The following is a 6,258-nucleotide window of genomic DNA, read 5'->3' on the forward strand; positions in this document are numbered from 1 at the left end:
CTGCGAAAATAGGAAAAAGGACTATTTCTTTGGTAGGGTGTAATTTCAATGAAATCTGTAACACAGTGAAGTCTACGGATCTTTCAGCGTAACTTGTACTTTGTTTTTGAAATACACCTGTCACAATTTTGTCTCGGAGGGTTTTACAATTTGTACAGAATACACAAGTTGACAAAAGATGTTTGCTCCATTCACTTTTCATTTGAATAAGAAAAAGCTAAGGAAACCCTCAGAAAGAGTAACATGAAAGGGATCCATCCCCCTAGAACAACAGGCAAATAAAAGGTGCTGCATGTACATAGCAGACCATAGTTGCAGTGGTAGAATTATACTCGGGAAGCGAAAAGTTAGAATGGAGAGAAAATTACATCCAAAAAGGTTAGTTGATTAATAAATGAGTTAATCAGAATCAAACTCAGATTTAACTTTCTGGATTCAGCTTTTCAATTGTGAAGATTTGTTGCTTATGTTTGTTTTGCTTTATTTAAAATAGGACATTATAGGATTTGGGACTTTTGTGACATCTGAAGATATCACCTTGGTCTCTTAGACCTTTTGACGGGCCTGTTTCACTAGTTTTCCCTACATTTATAGATTTAAAAGATTAGGATGCTACAATCCTCTGAACAACCAAATGAAACTGCAGTCTGGTAATAATTATCCTGGGGTTTGTCATTATGAGCAACACCTGTCAAATTACACATTTGATTTGTTAATATTATATGAAATATATATAAGTTGCTAAATTCATTAGCAATCCGAAAAAATACATTTAGTGTCATTTTGGGGAACGTACCCATCAAAGACCAGAACAGCAGTAGTGTTATTTTTCCTATAGGAATGGGGGAGCAGCGGATTGACAGCTACGTGTGTTCGTTGAAGTCAGCAGCATTTAGCTTAAAGGCATTGTTTAAAAGCAAGTTTGACCTATGAATAGTGGGCCAGCATCAATCAGGGCATCGGCAACAGTGCTGCTATTGATCGTGGTATTTTACTTTGGTACAGACCACAGTGTTCCTTTTTATTTGAATTCATTTCACATTGCAAACTCTACTCATATCACTTTTCAAAACACAAGTTAGCAGATGTTTTGAAGGAAGAAGAAATGGGCAAAGAGAGAAATAAAAGCAACAAAAGACAATAAATAAAACAAGCCAAATTAAGTTTGCAACCCACATAGCAAGAAGTATAAAATAAAGGGCAGAGAAAACAAATAGGTTTAAGATAGTGCACATATTAGACTTGTTCTGAGACGTTGCAGGCGGGTGCTCAGAGTAAGAGAGCTACAATAGCAAAAGCACAATCCCTTTTAGTTTTCAGCCTAAACATTAAAAACAAAACAGCAGTGAGATTAATTGAACACATAGCCACCCTGAGCCACGACCACTGTACCCTATGAAAGTTCAACTCATCTATTTTTACATCCTTCTACTACTAGAAGAATTGGTAACAAGCTTCAGAGTCGGTGTGGAAGCTCGTTAGAGTTGTCAGGCAGACTCTGCCCCACAGAGATGTGACTCACTGCTCCGGCAGGTCAAAGTAATATTGATTCAGTCAAGGCTTCTCTGTCACAGCACAAAGGCACAGATATAAGAAACTCTATGGGCTTACTGTGTGCTGATGAGAACATGTCTGAGGCTGAGGAGTGGACGGTTCATCTGAGAGACATGCTTAGACTGCTGGTACTAGAATATAGAAGCTGTTGGACAGGATGGTTTATGGTGAGACAGATGTGAAGAGTTCAGTGTCTCACTGATGGAATATAATCTGACAGCTGTACACACCACAGGCAGAGGACAGCTGAAATCTCTGGTGTGACAATCACACCTGTGGTCTCATATAAGTGTGTGTATGTGCAGTCACACATGTATTTCTGCCTGTGTGTGTGTGTGTGTGTGTGTGTGTGTGTGTGTGTGTGTGTGTGTGTGTGTGTGTGTGTGTGTGTGTGTGTGTGTGTGTGTGTGTGTGTGTGTGTGTGTGTAAGAGTGAGGTGGTATGTTTCAGAGTCGTATATCTGAAAGTGAGCAGGCTTGTCAGATACATGGAGTCCATCACTGTCAGCAGCACATTGAGCTGTAACCTTCCAAACCTTTGTGCCCCCACTGAGCCCCGCATCATGTGTGCAGGGAACAGGAAGCCTTTTTGAGGACTGAAATTAAATGACACCTCATCCACTTTGCACTTGTACTTCCACTTCTGCCTCTTTTTAATGCAGTTTTGGGCATTGAAATTCAGATTAACTAGACAGAAGGTGTAATGAAATGAGATTTAGCACTCGGGTTATGAAGAGGTAAAAATATGACAACGTAAATTAAAAATATCTTTAACTAATTAGACTGCACCATGAGCATTTTATTTCAATTGAGGTTGTGTTTGGAAATACTGGTGGATTGATTTTCTCAGGATACAAGTGTGACATTACCTCAGTGAACGCTGCACTGAGTGCAGCTCCAGCATTTGAATGGATCATATTGTGTGCTGCTTATATATCAACTCTGGATTATTATTAATTTCAAAGAATTGCAGCACATAACACATTATCGCTTTGAGCTTCAAAAATAGTAAATAATCCGACTTTAGTTCTGAGGTGCAATTAAGGCTGTGGCTCAGGAGATCGAGCAGCTCCGGCTCCTCCTGTCCACATGTCAAAATGACACTGAACACAGTAAACCCCAAATCCTGATGATGGTAAACCTCCATCTGTGAGTGTGAATGAGAGGCAAAGCTATATATAGATCCTTGGATGAAGGCACTATTTAATTGCAGTCCATCTACTGGTCTTAAGGACTGAACTAAAGTACAAGGTACTATTTTAATAGTAGAATTGGTCTTTACAGATTAAAGGAGATGTCCAATGATTTTGTACTTAACGGTTGGTTTAATCATCATGAGAAGCTCTTCTCTGCCTGTGAGAACAATTGTGTGATGTCTTCTGTGGCTCTGGAGGACCGTTTTTAAAAAGTCTGACTGCTTGACTATTATATCAAGGATATCTCAGCTTGGACTTCAAATTCATAAGAGATGCAATTTGCAGTTAAAACAGCACAAAGCACAGCCGAAGCTGATGGGAAAAAGTTTAGATTTGGTCATAATTAAAAAAGTGCTGGACAAGGTCAAGTGTTGACCTGCTGGTGGTGCCAGAGGAAAAGTCAGAAGATCGCCAAAGTCTTTAGGGTTCATCATCAGTGGACCATGAATATATGTACTACATTTTATGACTATCCCTCCAATAGTTTAGTTTAATAGTTTAGATATTTCAATCTGCACCAACATGGTCGACCAACACATTTAACACTCTGAAAGAGCCAACCTGCATAATATGTATCTTTACAGCTGATGCTTACGTAAAAGTAAAAATGCATATACGTTATCGGCAAAATATCCTCACGTCAAATATCTAAATACTTCCTGTGAGTTTAGTTTAGACCAAACAATGCTTTTCTGTGTCACTTCTGTGTGTAATGTGAATCCTACCTGCATTCCTTCCACCTTGGCTCCCAGGCCCACGAGACAGACTATAGGTCTCAGCCTGTGTGCAAGAGAGTGAGACTATTGATTTATTGATTAGCCCTACACCACCAGTGCTCTAGTCTCAAACCCCACTCCTCATTAGAGAAACAGTGAAAGGCCGTTATGACTCAGGCCAGTCATCAGAATAAGACCCATATAGAATAGAGTGGAGAAAGTGTGATACTTGAGATAAGAAGCAAATCTTGTCCTTCTTACTTGTTCCTTGTTTCCACTTCAACAAGCTTTGTTTTGTGTTTTAACTCTCTTCTTCATAAAGCAGTTGTGCATCTACGTGAGGCAAATCTCTTTAGTTTATGTTAATGTCTTTACTTACTAAGAACATTTACTGTAATTTGAGGTACTTGTCAGTATTTTCTTCTCTACCCCGCAGATTTTCAGAGGAAAATGTTGTACTTTTTTAACTTCACTACATTTATCTGACAGCATTAGTAGCTAATTATATGACACAAAGGATATATAAAAGTATACGAGGAGCTTCAAATTGGATGTTTTGTGATAAATTAAACGACCCAACAACATTTTTTACTTTAAATCATGGGTAGGTTTTTGGTACTGGTTGGACAAAGCAAATCAGGTGAGTGAGAGGAAAACTGGAGGCCTGATAGTTATTTAAAGGAGGAGGGCTCGTTCCAGACAGGAAGCTTGTTCACAAAACTGTTCCCCTTTCATCTTGTAGTACAAAAGCTTGTGCTTGGTTTGAATTTGATAGCCTTCATGACTCATCATCTGCAGCGAGGAAAATGCAGCTTATGCTTTTGATCTTAGTGTTAGATAAAAGACACGATGATCCACCGCACACATTGTACATGAGCGAAATGATAAAAATAAAATAGCTTCAAACACACACGTCACAGGCTTTGTATGCTTGTGCACCCCAGCTCAGTGCTGTAACATGGAGGAGACCAGACCTGGTTCTGATAGACAGTCTGCACCTCGAGGCCCAGTCTGCACCTCGAGGCCCAGTCTGTCGCTGTTTGAGAGGGAGACAAATTATTTCAGCCTTATTTCTTGTGAGTGAGCTCCACCTGCTGGCAGAGATTTGTAACAACAACTTGTGACCCTTTGTTGGCCTCCACAGAACACACCAAACTGTCTCTCACAAGCATGTTGACTTCACTCGTTTCCTATTTTTAAAAGATTTCCAGATGTGACTTGTTTTTATCTCTCAAGAAATTTTATCATTTTAGATTTAGCAGAGAACAGGATATGCCCAACAAAACATTTAATTACATGGAAATTTAAGCCCTATCTACCCTCTTAGTGTAGATAGTTAAGACAATTATGGTTAAAAAAAAAATGCATTAATCATTGTTTAATTAATTCAGGATAACAACCTGATTTCTTCTCTTGTCTTTCCCTTTTTTCTACAGTTGATTTGAGATTGATTTTAAGAGTCTATTGATTTACGTTCAAGACTTGCATATGGGCTGGTGAGCTGCATATTCTTGAGCTTTTAACCCCATATGAGTGAAGTTTCAGTCAAATCTAAATATTTTTGAATCTTTAAAATCTCATTTTTTTATATGTTTTTTTTATTTGTTTACTTATATGAAGCATTTTTTGAGAAGTTCTATATAATAAGGAGTTGAGGTGATTTATATGATAAATAATAGTACAAACATAAAATAACCTGAATTCAGAATGTTGTACAATGTCCATGTAGTAAAATATGTTTTGACAGTAAAAAAAAAAAAGCCTTTCTCTGTTTCCCAGATGGGAAATTTGGTTGATGCAGCAACACAAGGATAGAAATACTTACAGAGAAATAGAGAAACAAGCGAATATATATAACTATGCAATAAAATACTTAATATAGATATTTCTTAAATCCCTAAAAAATCTAAATATCCCAGCCCAGCGCTTCAACCCAATTGGCTGGCACACAGCACGAAACTGTGTCAAAGTGCAGCCATCGAGACAGACTAAAACAGGAAGTGGAGTAGGCCTCTAAAATAAAGTAAAGAAGATGAAGATATTTTGTTTTGTACACACGAAGTAACTAAAACTCCAGAGTAGTGTTGTATTTATGGACTTTGTTATTATTCACGTTTGCATATATATATATATATAACTCCTTGCAAATAAAGTTGTGTGTCACACGTTTTAATAATTTTTAATTATGTGCTTTAATTAATTGATCACATTCTTTCTGTTATAACATATCCTTGTCCACTGAGCATTACTGTTATTTGTGTATTTCAGTAACTGCGGCTGCTTTTTTTAATGATTTATTCATATTTTCTTTTCCATGCAAATGTTTATTGATATTCATATCCTCTTGCCAGCCATGGTCAGAGCTCTAGTCCCATGCAGCAGCCCGAATCTCTTATTTTTAGTTAAAGACATAGGATTTCAGTGCTTGCAAACATACTGATAAACTTTGTTTTTTATCTGTTAAACAAGTTTTCACCTTGGGGGACAAGAAAGTTTTAGTTTAGATTATGAATACTTAGTGCTTGTTCAAAGTGTAGTCGGCATGCCATGCAAACAATAAAGGTCAATGCTGTGGACTCGTAATGGTGGACAAAAGATATTCATCTGCATTACAGTTCTGCTTAAATGCATGGCAGTGACTGTTTTCAGTCTGGTGTGAAGCTTATTTCCAGTTCTTACAAGTATTGCTCGCGCAAAGTGCTTTTATTTTGTAAGATAAGGCCGGAAGTAGTAGTAGTTGTAGTTTTATGGCTGCTGACAGAGCGGCCAACCGGTTGAGATCGTCCTCCACCG

Source organism: Anoplopoma fimbria, chromosome 8 (assembly GCF_027596085.1).
Source record: "Anoplopoma fimbria isolate UVic2021 breed Golden Eagle Sablefish chromosome 8, Afim_UVic_2022, whole genome shotgun sequence".
In the NCBI taxonomy this organism is placed as follows: Eukaryota; Metazoa; Chordata; class Actinopteri; order Perciformes; family Anoplopomatidae; genus Anoplopoma; species Anoplopoma fimbria.